The sequence below is a fragment of the Panthera tigris genome, chromosome B3 (genome assembly GCF_018350195.1).
Source record: "Panthera tigris isolate Pti1 chromosome B3, P.tigris_Pti1_mat1.1, whole genome shotgun sequence".
In the NCBI taxonomy this organism is placed as follows: domain Eukaryota; kingdom Metazoa; phylum Chordata; class Mammalia; order Carnivora; family Felidae; genus Panthera; species Panthera tigris.
Window position 1 is genome coordinate 96,552,133 of NC_056665.1, and position 15,826 is coordinate 96,567,958.

Here is a 15,826-nt window from a genome sequence, read left to right on the forward strand (position 1 = left end):
GTTACATTTAAGCCAAAAAATTCAGGCATTATATTGAGTGCCTACATGATAATAGAATATGGCTGCTTAAAAGGAGTAAATGTTAATAAATAGAAGGTCAGAATACAAGAATTTCACTGTGTAATATAAGTGTATGTAATAGAAATATAATACACACACACACACACACACACACACAGAGTATTAGAGCTACACTTCTCTTTCCCAAATATGATGGTATGCCACATGAAATTGTTAATTTACATGTGACAGATTATGATATAGTTTTACTCTAACCCTGCTCAATAGAGCGCACTAAAATAACGATAAATGTAGTAAATAATGTTAGATTTGAAGAATAAAAGTTACTCTTCACCAGTAAATACAGTGACAATTAAGGTTATCATCAGTATCTTAGACATCATATCCTAAATTCCTGGAGGTAAGAAAAAAAAAAATTCTGAAACCATCTCTATACTTCAATAGTACTTTCTTCAAAGAAAGTACTAGAAAAAAGTTTAACAAATTTCTCATATTTGCTCTTAAGATGTCACACAAATCCCCAGTCTTACTATTGGTGAATATACTCTGCTTTTCTTTAAACATCCTGCATTAAACAAAGAAATCCAATAATACATTTAAAGCTATATAAACACGTGTGCATGTATTCAGTCACAAGAGAAACCAGGCTGATGAGGTTTGAGGGGTTCGACTTAGAAAACCCAAGGATATACAGAAACACTCCTAAGGGAAGATGACAAGGTGAATTTTTAAAGAAATGTCAATAGATTAAATTTGGAGTAACTCTGCCTTGATATAATAGTTGGCATAAACAAGGAGCCATGAGTTATCAGCTGTTCACATAAGCAGCTTTAGAGAATCATGGAAAGGAGATTAAATGGCTATAATTGATAATGCAAGCTCTCCATAATTCTAGGGGTTTCAGGACCAGACTTCCACCGAGCCTCTGGCTAGGCATCATTGCTTACCTCCACCACAACACTAGCTGAGAGTGTGCTCTTTGGTGTTGACCTATTGTTCCTCAAAAGAGTTATAGACATGAATGCAAATACAAATCTATTGGATTTTCAACCCATTTTTATAAAGCTTTCACTTTAAGAATAAAAAAGAAGAAATAACACCCAATTTCCTACTTAACTCTATAAGCACATGAAAGACAAACTTCTCATACATAGATGTTGTATTTACCTTTTTAATATTCAGTATCCAATTTCTCTGTTGGGGAGGTGCATTTTAAGGAAACACATACAAAAATACAAAAACATTTATTTATATCAGGTTCCTTTTCTTGCCTACCACATGGTGTAATAAACCAAGATTAATACATAATTCAATGGAAAACACTAGCCTATTTTGCTATATTTAGAAGTGAACTTTTCTAGATGATTTTTTAAATCAAATTACAAGTGATAGGCTGCTGCATCATAGACATCTCTCCCAGAATACAGTGTGTTATTTCCTAAGAGTGAATTTTTTCCACTCACTCCATAAAGTCATATAGATGAATGGTACCTGAATAGAGAAACTACATTAACATATATATACATTTCTATTCCTTAAAACAAGTATTTTAGAGTATAACGTACAACAAAGATCAGTAGTTTTTTTTAAGGTTTACTTATTTTTGAGAGGGAGAGTGAGAGAGCGAGCAAGCCGGGGAGGAGTACAGAGAGGGAGACACAAAATCTGAGGCAGGCTCCAGGCTCTGAGCTGTCAGTACAGAGCCCGATGCGGGACTTGAACCCAAGAACTGAGAGATCATGACCTGAGCCGAAGTCGGACGCTCAACCAACTAAGGCACACAGGTGTCCCAAGATCAGCAATTTTTAAGTCAGGCTTCCTGGACTTCAATCCCAGCTTCCCCATCTATTAGTTGTATAACTCTAGGCAAGTTCTAACTGCCTCCCCCAGTTTTCATTTCTCTCATCTGAGCAAAGGTCATATTAATCAAGTCTGAAGTGCCTGGGTAGCTCAGTTGTTTGAACATGTGACTTGATTCTGCCTCAGGTCATGATCTCAGGGTTCATGAAATTGAGCCCAATGTCAAGCTCTGCACTAATAGCACAGAGCCTCCTTAGGATTCCCAGTCTCACTCTCTCTCTCTGCTGCTCCCTTGCTTGTTCTCTTCCTCCCCCTCTCTCTCCATATTTTTTCCTCTCCCCCTCTCTCAAAATAAATAAACTTAAAAAAAATAAAGTCTATTTCTGTTTTGAGGATAAAATGAGATAAGGCATCTCAATGAACAAAATGCTACAGAGTTTATAAATTCTCAAGAAGGGTTAGCTATTATTATTCATATGTTTACCTTGTTATTTCCACACATGAAAAACAAAAGTCTACTGTTACAATCCATCAAAAAGAGTTACGTACCCAATCTGCAACGGACTACTTCTGTCCCCTCAGAATACACATGCTGAAACCCTAATCCCAATGCGCTAGTATTAGAGGTAGAAACTTTCAGAGGCAATTAAGCCATCAAAATGGAACATTCACCTTTTGGGATGAGCACTGGGTGTTGTATGGAAACCAATTTGACAATAAATTTCATTAAAAAAATCCAACATTCATGAAGGAGATTAGTCCCTTTACAAGATTCTAGAGAACTAGCTAGTTCTCTACTCTCTGCTGTGTGAGGACTCCTGGTGTCCTCAGGAGAAGAAAACCATCCATAAGTCAGCAATTGGGCCTCCCCAGGCACCAAATCTGCCAGCAACTTGATCTTGGACTCCTAGCCTCTAGAACAGGGAAAAATAAATGTTTGCTGTTTAAGCCAGTCTACAATAATTTGTTATAGCAGCCCAAACAGGCTGAGACATCATCCCACAAACTGACAAAAAGAGGAATTTCTCCTCCTTTATCACCACTGCGCAGAAACAAAAAGAGCCCATTATTATATATGTACACATATATAATTGTTGTATGAGATAAAATGTGTGTTAAGACATCCAGTTTGTCTTCAAGGTGCTATGCAGTTGAAAAATCCTGCATATAAATGTATACGTTTACTTTGGGGCCATTTTAAGCGTATCCCTGTAGCAGTTGTCTGCAGGAAACAAAGTAAACCTCTCTTCTATGGTTGCTCATTTCCGCACTTTCTAAGAGCCTTCGCATGTGGGATATTCTTTGTCCTACTACATCCTTTCTTTCCTTAATATTCTACTTTAAACTCACACACTAACACACTCTTTCCAGAATAGTTCATTTGACTCTCATCACAGTGAAAACCTTATAACCCTATATCCATGGGCTCTTTTCTCCTTTATGGGTGCCCTTTCACAGCAAGATCATGTCCATAACTCACCCGGATTGGAAAACGGAGTCATTTCCAATTTTCCCTTCTCCCTCACCCTGCACACTTCCCCTCCAAGTTCAATCCAGTGCATTACAAAAATTATTTCCTAATATGAGCCCTACCTATTCCCCACCCACCCTCAGGGAAACGGCTAGTATTAAAGTATTTTAAGTGTGTGTTCTTTCTTGAAATAATGCACTATGTTCTAATATCCCTACCTCTCAATATAGGTCTCGTTTCTTACATATATTTTGTAACGTTTCAGAACGTTTGGCATGAAATGTGTACATCACAAGAGCAGTTGAAGGATTGAATTTGGATACTTATAATTTGTCTTCCCATTATGTCACTGAAACACTCCAAGAAAATGATTAAAATTATTGAATAACAAAGTAGCTCTGATGCTGAAGCTTTCTTATGAACAGGAGCTGTTATAGGTCAACTCTCAAACGTACTTTAGCAAGCAATCGGCCCGCCCTCAAGCACATTACAATATGGTCTTTGTTAATAAATTGGTAGGGATCTTGCATACAAAACTGCTTAACCGTTGAGTTTCCATTTGGATTTGGATTTTTACAAGCCAGGGGAATACCCCTAGCTATCATACCACACAGTATTGATCTTTGGTGAAGTTTTGCTGTAAAGAAGTGTTCAACTCCCAAACAGATGCAGAGATTCAGCAAAGTTATTATTTTGCAAGTGATGTGAAGAGCTTCGGTGGTTTACCGCGGGTTGATAATTTTAGAGCTATTCTCCTGAACATAGTCCATCTCCTCCCGCATTAGTATCATTTATAGCATCCAAAAGGCATTTGAATTCAGCAGATTTCCTGGAACCCCAGAAGGGATTCATTATATATCCTTTCCAAAGTTAATGTCTCTCTATTTGCATAAAAATTTAATTCCATCACAGCTTCCAATCAGAGGCAATAGGAGAGCTTTGTGGATGTCTAAAGGTTTTTGTATCTGAATAGATCATGAGGATGGAGCTTCACATTCACTGTTGACCTTTTACCTTTTATCACTGAATTATACACACTACAAAAGGATATACAACTTAGAAAAATCATCTCTCACAAAGATGCAGGAGCTTGTCTATAAAGAGGACATATGTCGTGTTGGGTTTTGTAATGAAATACCACCAGCCTTTTCTTCAAAGTCAAAAAGAAACCTCCACATAGATTCCAATGATGGAAAGTCCTCTAAAACAGGACCATTAAATTTCTGCTCTACCTAATTATTAAGCTCCCCTTTTAGGGGACTGAATAAAGTTAGTAGTCCTAACACTTTGACCTTGCCATTGTTTCTTACTTGTAAGAAAATGCAAAGTATTTTTACTTTTTTTTAACGTTCATTTATTTTGAAAGAGAGAAAAAGCAGGGAGGGGCAGAGGGAGGGAGGGAAGGAGGGAGGGGGAGGGAGGGGGGAAGGGAGGGAGGGAGAGAGGGGGAGAGAGAGAGAGAGAGAGAGAGAGAGAGAGAGAATATCCTAAGCAGGCTCTGTAATGTCAACAGAGAGCCTGACACAGGCCTTGATCCCACGAACCTTGAAATCATGACCTGAGTTCAAATCAAGAGTCAGACACTCAACCAACCTAGCCATCTAGTCACTCCAAAGATGCAAAGCATTTAAACTGATGAATTCCTAGATGAGCCATCCATAGTCAGGCCCCAGAACAGAACTTGTATAGTTCAGGTTTCCTTAACTCTGGTCACAAAAGGTGTTAGAGTCATTTATTCATTCAGGTGTCCTTTACTCATAGGTATCCTGGTTCACCTAAGATAGTCCCTGTTTATACCTATTGTTTTGGTATAATTATTAATAGCATCACCTTAAAGGGCTCCTTTTGGATGATACAGTATGTGGTAACGATTGTTTTAATATCTTATTTATTTTTGATACAGAGAGAGAGACAGAGTATAATCAGGAGAGGAACAGAGAGAGAGGGAGACACAGAATCTGAAGCAGGCTCCAGGCTCTGAGCTGTCAGCACAGAGCCCGATGTGGGGCTTGAACTCAAGAACCATGAGATCATGACCTGAGCTGAAGTCAGACGCCCAGCTGACTGAACCACCCAGGCACCCATGTGGTAACCATTTTAACTGAAGGCTATGTATATGCCAGGCCATTTTAGGTTTCAGGTAATGGACAAAAGCACTCCAGTCAAGCAATGAAATCCTTTTCCTGCCTACAACCATAGATCAGCAAGGAGAGTCATTGAAGCACAGGAGAAAGAAAAACAAAAAAGAAGAAACAACCAGCTAATGAGTGTTAGAAACCAAAGCAGCTAGAGGCAGACTAGGATGACTAGATGGAGACGAGTAGGAAATTGCATATTAATTACTCAAAGATAAAGGTTTTTGTCTTGTCAATTCCCTCGAGAGGATGGGTATTTCAGAGAACAATCACACTATAATTATACCTACATGTTATTAGTATCACACTTAATGTATATGTGCGTTTCCATAAAATATTAGCCAATGTGCACCCAATCTGGTTCATCTGTGTTGTTTAATTAGTTCATTCCCAAGACCTTCCCTGCTGTTTATTTACCCACTGAAGTTATTAAACTCCTAAATTAGTAACTGTGCGTCCATGTTTAAGCTTAAATCAGTAAAACCATCTTCTTGGATGCCAAAACAGACCAAGTGTGCAACCCTTTAAAGGCAAAAAGGATACTACAAGTGGAGGACATGTAAGGTCCAGAAACATGGCAACTGGGGCTGTTCTTTCAGGGGATCTAGAAAGATCTAGAAAGATAGTTTTACCCCCAGATGGTTCCAATAGGAGCACCTGCATAATGTAGTAGAAAATACAAGGAGTTTGCAATCAGAAGGTTTGAACTTGGGTCATACATACTAACTAACTGAGCTTCAATTTTTTACCTCCAAGTATCACATCCTCATATAAGAAATGCAGATGATAATCATACTGATTTCACAGTGTTATTTTTAGGGTCAAATGAGTTAAGATACAATCATGGAATAGAAGGTGCTGGCAATGACTCTAGGGCTGCTAGTACACCCTCGTTTTCTTCATCCCATTTCTACAACTCCCTTCAAATTGGTCCGATTTCAATTATTTCAAAAATATTTTCCTTTGTTCATCTATTTTCTCAACATTGGCATGTAGGCAACAAGAAAAGTAGGCATGCGAGTACACACAATTTTTTCTGACAACATGCATTTCTTTTTTTGTTGAATCCAGTCAACTCTGCTCTTGGGTTTATTAATAATATAATTAACGACACTTGTCTAAACACTTCACTTTGCAGCTATTTGTTTTATTTCCAGGAGGAAAGAACCATAGTTTATTTTTATCTCCTTGCTAAGAGCAAAGATTTTTCAAATAATCAAAGCTAGTAGGGTTCTGTCATCTAAGGACATCACGTGTCTTTCCTGAGAAGAACTGTCTGATTAGTGACTACTCTCAGAGTAACTGATGGCGAGTGCATGGATTCATACTGTTCGTGATTATCTGGCCCATACTTCATTCAAATTGACATCTATACCTCCTAATAAATAGTCCTAGGGTCTTTTTATGCTCTGTTATAAAAAAGTCTTCTTTTTCAACACATGAGAGCATTCACAGTTGAGAATGAAGTTTTAAATAAAAAATTACAAGTTAGAATTGAAATTACAATTTAAATCGCAGTTCAGTATCTGAAAAAGAAGATCATTCCAAGCCACTCTCTTTAGAAGACCAAAAAACTCCATTTCACAAAGCTTCCTATCTATGCTATTATTTAACCAACCATGAGTACTCAATGCCTGAATTTCTGTAGTGGTTGATACTCTGTACTCAGCTACTCCAATCCCAATCTCTTATAATTCATTTTTTATTATTTTTCTGGAAATCTCAAGCTTTTCATACTTCTTGTCTGGTTCATTATAAGCATTTCTGTAGGAAACTGATGACCAATGTCAATGCTAACATTTTACAAATGTTATAAAATCATTGGGGCAGTGGCAAAATTATATAATCACTAGTAATTACATCCCAATCAGACCAGGGGAACTTCACTATGTTGCTCCATGCTTCAGTCACCATTATAAATTAACTTTACAGTTTATAGTTATAAATTATAGTTACTCAAAAATATCCAGGAAATGATATTAAGCTACCAGGATACAACTGACAATAAGGAGATTAAAGATAAATTTAAAACCTTAGTTAATAAAGATAGAGACATGCTATCAACTTTGGTTGTGTTCATTTACATACTCAGTCACCCATTTATTCAACAAGTATTTATCCAACACCTACACTGGGCCAAGCATCATTTTAGATTATAAATCTATTAGGATATATAGGTTAGCAAAATTTCTGCCTTCAAGGAGCTCATATTCTAGTAGATAGAGACTAACAATGTGCATTATTAAGAAAAAAGTATACAGTACCTAGGAAGTTTATTCCTAGGGAATAAAGGGATGGTCATTTTCCCTCAAGATAACAGCTAATTATTAAAAGTCACTAGTACAGAAGCATTTGCTTAAGTATTTAGGAGCTTTTACAGTACAAAATTACCCATTTTTCTTGCCATCCCTCAAATGTATTCCTAATTGACATTAATAAAATATGCAGCTACAACAGAAAAAAAAAAAAAAGAAACATAGGTCATCTTAAATTTGATGTTATCTATTTAGTTGCAAAGGTGAGGTCATGTCAGTCCTATCAATAAAATTGTGTTCTGACATAGTACACTAAAAACAATAGCTCTAATTACTCCAGGAAAAGCAGCTGCTGCCTGGGAACAGCTGTGCATCTAGGATAGAACCAATTTATTTCAGTTGATATCATAACTATGATAGGTTCAATAATGTTCCACCATGGCTGTACAATGTGTATTTTGTGGGTCACTATTGCTCTTATTGTAGAATCACATTTTGTTTTAAATGTCTCTAATGACTCTATTGTTACCAAAAAATGGGTGTTAACAACATCAAGAAGATGTTAGCCACTAATGCAGCAATCAAAGTAACATGCATATTCTCAATCTCTCTGCAAAACTGCATCCGTTTCTCATTTAGAACTCAATTCAAGAAACGTTAATTGAATGCTACTAAATGCCAGGATTCTTGCAACATATTATAAGGAATATGATGAACAAAATCATGTGCCCCATCCTTCAGGAGGCACCCCCTTGGGGTCTGCAAAGTGACTAGCTCTACTTAAAAGATGTCAGTATTTGAATACACATAGGAGAGATTTTGAACTGTATTCGGATTTGGCCCTAGTCAATTAGCATTTTCTAGATCTCAGATACCATCACTCCAACTTCTTGGGCCTGTATTTTCGCTTGCTTATTTTTCCCCTTTCAAATCACACTTGCAAATGTGAAATTTCCAACTGTGAATCAGGATAGCAGAAGAGGTGTGCTCACACTCATAAAATGGCAGGTGGGGCACATGTTTGAAAAGAATGTCCCTGATGGAACTAAAGATCAAGGTAAATGAAGAGTGGTCATTCGAGAAAGAAACTGTTCATCACCTGGCAAGAACAAGGGTATCTATCAAAGCCGAGGAACTTAACTTCTTTGTGCCAGGAATTTAGTTTTAAGTACATGAAATAAAATAAATAGCATTACCAAACAAATCAATGAAATAGAAATTTTTTTTTTATTGTCATACAATTATGTGTTCATTATTAGGAGGTTACATTAAAGAGGTAGCAGCCTCTTTATTTCACAGTAGTGTTGAGTGCAAACGATACTGTGAAATCTCTGCAACAACTCTGATAGGGTTTGCAAACATCTGGGATTTCCACTGACAAGTTCACAGGTGCTAAGACAGTGGTTTGTTACCTTCACATATAATTGAAGGACATGCAAAATTTTATAGGTTATATTTTACTGATTATAAAATACACCGTCACCCTCCTACCCTCCATCACTGGTCGGTGGTAGAGACCTAATTCCTACCAATGCTTAGTGTCATTCAGCAGTTTAATTGCCCAATGCCTCACAAAAGCAGCATCTTATCACCCTCACCCATTTGCCACAAAAGCATCAACCTCATTATGCCCCACAAAGCTTCCTGTCATCATTGCTACTGTGCTCGTGAGAATGTGCACTTGGATCAGGAGTTCTATTTGCCAGTCTTGGGTCTGATAAATGCACCACTGTTAAATGTCATTTTCAAAACCACAAAAATCATAGTACTCAACATTCCTGCAGCCTGTCAGAAATACGCCAAATACAGGATACAGCACCAAGACAACTCTATTGAGACCTACAATCAAGTTTAGATGGTTTATAAAATCTAGACATTATCACCAAATCCATTGGTTAATGACGGACAGGAGCAACACAAACAAAGAAACTCTCTGAGTTCTGTTATTCCCTGAGTCGGTTGCCAAGGCTGGTGCCAAAGAAAAAGAATCGTGTAAACTGTGTCAACAAAGGTAGAATGTTCTCTTAGGATGCAGACAGACAGCCTGACGTCAGAGTTCAAATAAAAGCAAGATACGCTGCTTGATCCATGTGTCAGTGTGTGGAATACTGTGCCATTCTATCTCTGGAGTAGTTTCATCTGTGACACCTATAAGGAATATTTCTCAAAAGACACTCACTTACTGCAAAGAACCAAACATGTAATGTACATTTGAGACATTCTAGGTCCACTCAGTAATGCTGAACATTCCTGACCACATGCATACACCACATGAACACAGTAACTTCAATGCCAACTGCTTTGCTGCTGTGCAGAACAAACAGTGCCCTTGAGGGGAAACAAAAAATGGAAGGAGTGCCTTTTAAGCACCTACAGGGGACAATAATTTCCACAAGAAGAGAGATACGAGAAGACTAGGAGGGGAGAGGAGGTGAGGTGGACCCATGGTGCTAGAGTACAAGGCCCTCACAGAGGGTACAAAGCATGGCTGCATGAAGTACCCAAGGGCATGGGATCCTTGCCCGTGGAGCCCCAGATACTTCAAAGTTGCCTGTACCCAAGGTGTTGCTCACATACCCAAAGTTACAAAACTTCAAAACCCCATTATGAGCTTGAAAAATGTGAACATCTCCCATGTTTTACTTACTGGAAGATTCCCAGATTCTGGCATAGCCCCACAAGTAGGGAAACTGAATTTTCTATGAAAGGAAATAACTATCTCAAAGCTTTCTTGCTCATCCACTTCTTAAAAAGATTTTTTGCTACAGATTTTTAATAATGTACTACACCTATTTCTACCTTCTAAGACTGACAAATGTAGGCAGTCATTTCAAGGACAACAAATGTTAGAAGTCCTACATTCATTCTGTGAATAACAGAACCTGAATATTAGAAAATACAGACTATGTAAAGAGACTTTTAATAAACCTAAAATAACACCTTCAAGCTTATTACCCAATAATATTTGATACAGAAACAAAGTTCTTCTGGCTCTAAAATTGTACTATTAGCTTGTTTTTAATTTGAAATCCCTGTATTTTTGTGGCTTTTTTACATTCATTCCCTAGTGCCTTTGAGATGAAATAATTCCCTTCTGAGCCAAACTTCCCCTCAGATAAGTGTGAAGTTATTGTGTATCTCAAGATCCAAGTTGAAATTTTTAATATAAGAGCAATTAGGTGAATTGTTAAGATTGCAAAGATATTTACACAAAGTAAAACAAAACCAATGATCAAGTTATGAGCTCATTAACCCCGGCAGGGACCAATCAACTTATTGGTCTTATTACCTAGACCAAAGCTCACAGAGCCACTGTTCATGCTGGTGACTGAAATGGTCAACAAAGACAGACATGAGCCAGGCCCTCTGCCTTCTGCAGTGTTTGAATCTGCACCAGCACCCTGACCCAGACAACATCAGGACAATCAATGTCTTCCAAGAAAACAGAGTATCCAAGAATGTTCCAGAGAGAGAAACTGGAATAACCCAGAAATACTTTATTTGGTAGGTTTTCAAGTCTAGCGAGTCAGTAAAAAGACAAACTTATAAAACCTAAACGTGAGATCACAAAGTATCAAGAACCTTAAGATGGAGATCACGTTTTCCATTCAGAACAGCAAAAATCACTGCAAAGAATGAGCCATTTTTTTTTTTAAAGTAAGTGGGTTTGGAGGTGGGGAAGAGAGGAGAGCTTGTGGTAAATCCTTGTTTTTCCAAAATAATTATTCTTCTAGAAGATAATGTATCTCCACCCCATTAATACCAGCCTTAGTTATGGGTCTTATTTGCCTAATGAAAATGAAGGAGTTGAACCCCTCCCAAAAAGAGGTGTTAAGCATCACTTTCTCTTGTGCCTATCATGAGCTCAGCATGCCCAGATGAGAGCGGCTTCTTCAGTCTGGATCCCACGATGAAGCAGACCCCAAGCAGAATCACAGTTGATTCCGATAAATAGGTAGCAGGAACAAGAAATAAACTTGTTTTTGTAAGCCACCAAGATCTGAGGTTAATGCCTGTAGCATAATTTAGCCTAAACTCTTAGGGGACTGATAAGATTCCATAGGCCAAAAGCAGAAGCAAAGAGCACATTCCAAGAAAAACAAAATGTACTGCAACTACTTGTTAACTCCACCCCAGAACCCCACTATCAGCATGCGACCTCATCTCTGAGCTGAGATAGCGCTCCAGGACATAGCACCAGACCCGTTCTATAGGCTACAGCCCCAAGCCAATGGCTTCTGCAGTGTCCAAACTTTCTGGAGCACATAACTGTAACTCTCTATTTCATTGGCTTTTATAGCTCTAGTGATTTGACCATCTAGCACTTCCATTCTTCTGAAAGCAGTAATCTTCCACTGTTGGTCATCAAAAAGATTTTCCCCTTTTCTGTGTGGCCAAGGAGTAGAAAGTAAGAAGAAAAAGAGGAAGGTAATGAGAAGGAATCACATTCCATATACTCAGACACATAAAAAGTAGAACTTTATTTTCTGAAACAATTTGACTCTGTATTCAACCTGTATTTGGGGGGGGGCTCCTCTATCACTGGATCAAGCCACAGTTTTGAAATCCCATATAGGGGCTTGCTAAGTAAAGTATGGGCAAAGGTCATCTAGGTCATCTCATAGTCCACACAATCGGTCACTGAAATATTTACCCTACCGGTCCTTAAAGCTCTTTGCCATTTGTGACTGCAAGATGCTTCTGTGGCACACCTTCAGAAAGCCTTTATGAGGTGGACTATAAACCTCTTTGCCTAGATAAACCTTACAGCAGTTCCAGCCCAAGGATCTCTCTGCCTTCCTAAATGAACTCCCTAGGAAACAGGTCTCTGTTCTCATCACACTTGTCTGGTCCTCAACTGGAAATCTCTAGCATAGGGAATATCCTGCTTCCTTTATGCTTGGGGATAATTGTTTTTTTAATAGCCAGGCAACATCTACGTAGCCTCTTTGGCTTGAATTTCTCAAAACAAATGCCAGGAAGAATCATTGTCAATTTCTGTTTTCCATCCAGCCATATCTCTACTCTGAGGCAGACATAGGACTTCTTAGAAGTTACAAAACTATTGTGATAGGCAGAATTTCTAGGCATAGCCCAGAAGATTCTACACCTTTGGGACCCCAAGGAGCTAGGGGTGTGCCCCCACTGATAGCCAGCAAGGAAATGGAGACCTCAGATGTACAGCCACAAGTGACTGGATGTCGCCAACATCTTGAATACACTTAAAAGCAGTCTCTTCCCCAGCATCTCCAGGTCAGAGGCCAGCACAGCCAACACCTTGATTTTGACCTTGTAAGCAGAGAAGCCAGCAGGCTCACCTGGATTTCTGACCTATAGAACTGTGAACTAATAGATTTGTGTTGCTTTAATTAGCTACCTTGTGGTAATTTGTTACACAGCAATAGAAAATGTAGCCATATTCCCTGTACCCAACTTCACTCGGGGGAAAAATAAGGATCACCAATTCTCTAAGCACTATTAATGATTCTTCAAGGACCATTTTCCCTCTTATTCAAATTGTTTAACTAATAGTGGCTGTTTCCCTTATTCTTCTTAGAGCATTAAAATAGCGTTTATTAAACTTATAGAGGGATTCTGTTTTCTTTTTTATGCTCTCCGTATGTGCCCACATTCATTTTAAACCCTTGCTTGACCTGAAACAAAGATGGTAATTTCATATGGTTTGCCTAATAAACTACTTCCTCAAGGACTTTGGATTTTCTCCAATGTTGGAAAATATTCTAACTCTTCTAACTGTGTACTTAGAGATCAGAGGATGTAGTTTCCCCTTAACAGAGTTGAGGTTTAAAAAAAATTTTAATCCATTTTTACCAAGGGTACCCTATGCAAGATGTACTATGATCTGAATTGCCATTGGTTTTGAGAATTCAATTTCAAAAATCAGTTTATTTCCTTAGTAGTTTAACTCTATGGATCAAAATTTTCAAGAATTACAGGACATACTTCAAACCAGAGTATAATAAGTTCATCTTATTTCATTTTATAGTGAATTTTATTTTTAAATATACCTGAAAAGGTACCCTTTTTTAAAAAAATTAAATACTGTAAAAGTAAAAGCTGATTGGTGTGGTTTCTGAATTTTAGACAACAAAAAAGTATAGAGGTCAAAACAGCTACTTCCGTCCTAAGTCACCATTATATACTTGGAGTTCTTAAGCATCCCTTCAGACAGGATTTTTAGTTTTCATCTCCTAAAAAGGGTCAGCATTTGGAAGGAAGTACCTCATTCAACGAAGTTTTAAAGGCTCCAGAAGCTGTATACTGTAACTCAGGGACCTATCAAAGCCCTAATGTGCTGTAAAAAAATGCTTTTTGATTCTTGAAATGTTGCTTCTATATAATTCTGAGTCCCTCCTGTCAGTTTGTCAGCAATAAAAGCATCACTAGGTTGTGTTCACTGAAGTTTTGATCTTTAAAAAATGTCTTCAGGACACAAAGCTCCATTATATTCTTAATGATTTCACATCTGGGCACTAGCTAACATCCTCTGAAGACAACTGTAACAGTCCTTGCTGGAAGGCTGGACCAATCCTTAAAGGGATTGGTTAATATACAATAAAACATAGTGAAGTAGGTGTTTGACTCTGTGATTTATTATGAATAAGGCAGACCCTTTCCTCTTACCAGATTACCAACAAGTCTGAAACGTCACTACCTTTGCCTTTTTTTCCCCTAAGTGTTCATGGCCAAAATTTAATGGCTAAAATCTACAAGCTAATACTCTTTGGGGGATTGCAGTTCCTGGGAAACAGGAGTAGGGAAAAGAAAATGAGTCTGGAAAGGAAGAAGAGAACATAATGGGGAGTGTTACCAAGTTACTCTCAGCTTTCCACCAAATGCAGTGGAGTGCTCAATCTCACACGAGGTATTCACAAAGCAAATGCAAAACACTGTTTGTCCTAACAACCCACAGAGACATGGAAGGGACAGGATTTATCGGAAGCTTGTTTGTCCCATGGAACTCTGGGTCCCTGACACTTCCAGTTGCACCACACCAGCCAGTCTGGGAGTCCCTAGGAAGACCCAAGACATCAGTGGAGGCACCTGTAATGCTTTCGGGACACCTACAAGTAGAGGCAAGTCACCAGGCAGGTACAAATTCAGACATTCCCCACCTTCCCTCCAGAAGCTACGTGGGCTCAGCCTATTGCGCACATGAAAACTCAGCAGGTCCAATGGTGTCTGTGCCTCAGGAGCATGAGTGAAGGCCCAGAGGTGAGAAGTTCTTACCATGATGTTTGAGCCAAGAGGATGCCAGGTCATCATGAGGATGACCTGAGAACAGCTGTCCCCAGTAGAAGGCAACAGTAGAGTTCAAGGAGCCTCCTTATGATTAATATTGAAACTGCCCCCTTTAAGGTCTAGAACAACACAGTTGGTCTCAGGCAATATTCTTGGAAATTCAGCTAGAACATCAAGGAGCAAATCTTGGCCAAGCAAACCCAGGGGTCTGATTAAACTGATCCAACACAGTCTATCTCCTGTGGAACTCAGATTCTTGCTCGCCGTCCAAGAGGGGGAAAAAATGATCTCATTCTCTTTCTTTCTTCCTCCAAGGAAAAAAGAAAAATGACCTCATTTCTCCCCTGAAGGAGCTACTTCTTCCAAAAAGGTGGCTTATTTCAGTCCCCAAAAAAGAGAAAAATGGTTTTCAAACTGAATTCTAGTCCCCACTACTACAGTTGGTCCCAATGATGTAATCGAAGCTCATTACTTCCCTCCTCCCCTAGCCATTCTATCACTCCCTTGCCTTAAGCCAGCACTTTCACTGCTCTGGGCTACTGGTCTGGTGAGGTGATCCACACATTTATCTCCAAAGGGTCTTAACCTTCAGCTGCCTTGTCTTTATCAGACCACCATTGTTCAGTTGTCCATTTACAATTTCTCCTGAGTATGGAAGCACCAAAACACATAGCCATGATTACAAACAGCTTCCCTCTTGCCCCTTTGCCCCTTATGTATCAGGAGGGATGTTATATATATATTACACACACACACACACACACACACACACACACACACACACACACAGGAAAGTCACTGAAAAAAAAAAAAAAACAAAAAACTTAGCATTTTCCTAACACCCACCATCACCACTACCAGCACCAGCAATAACAAACTTG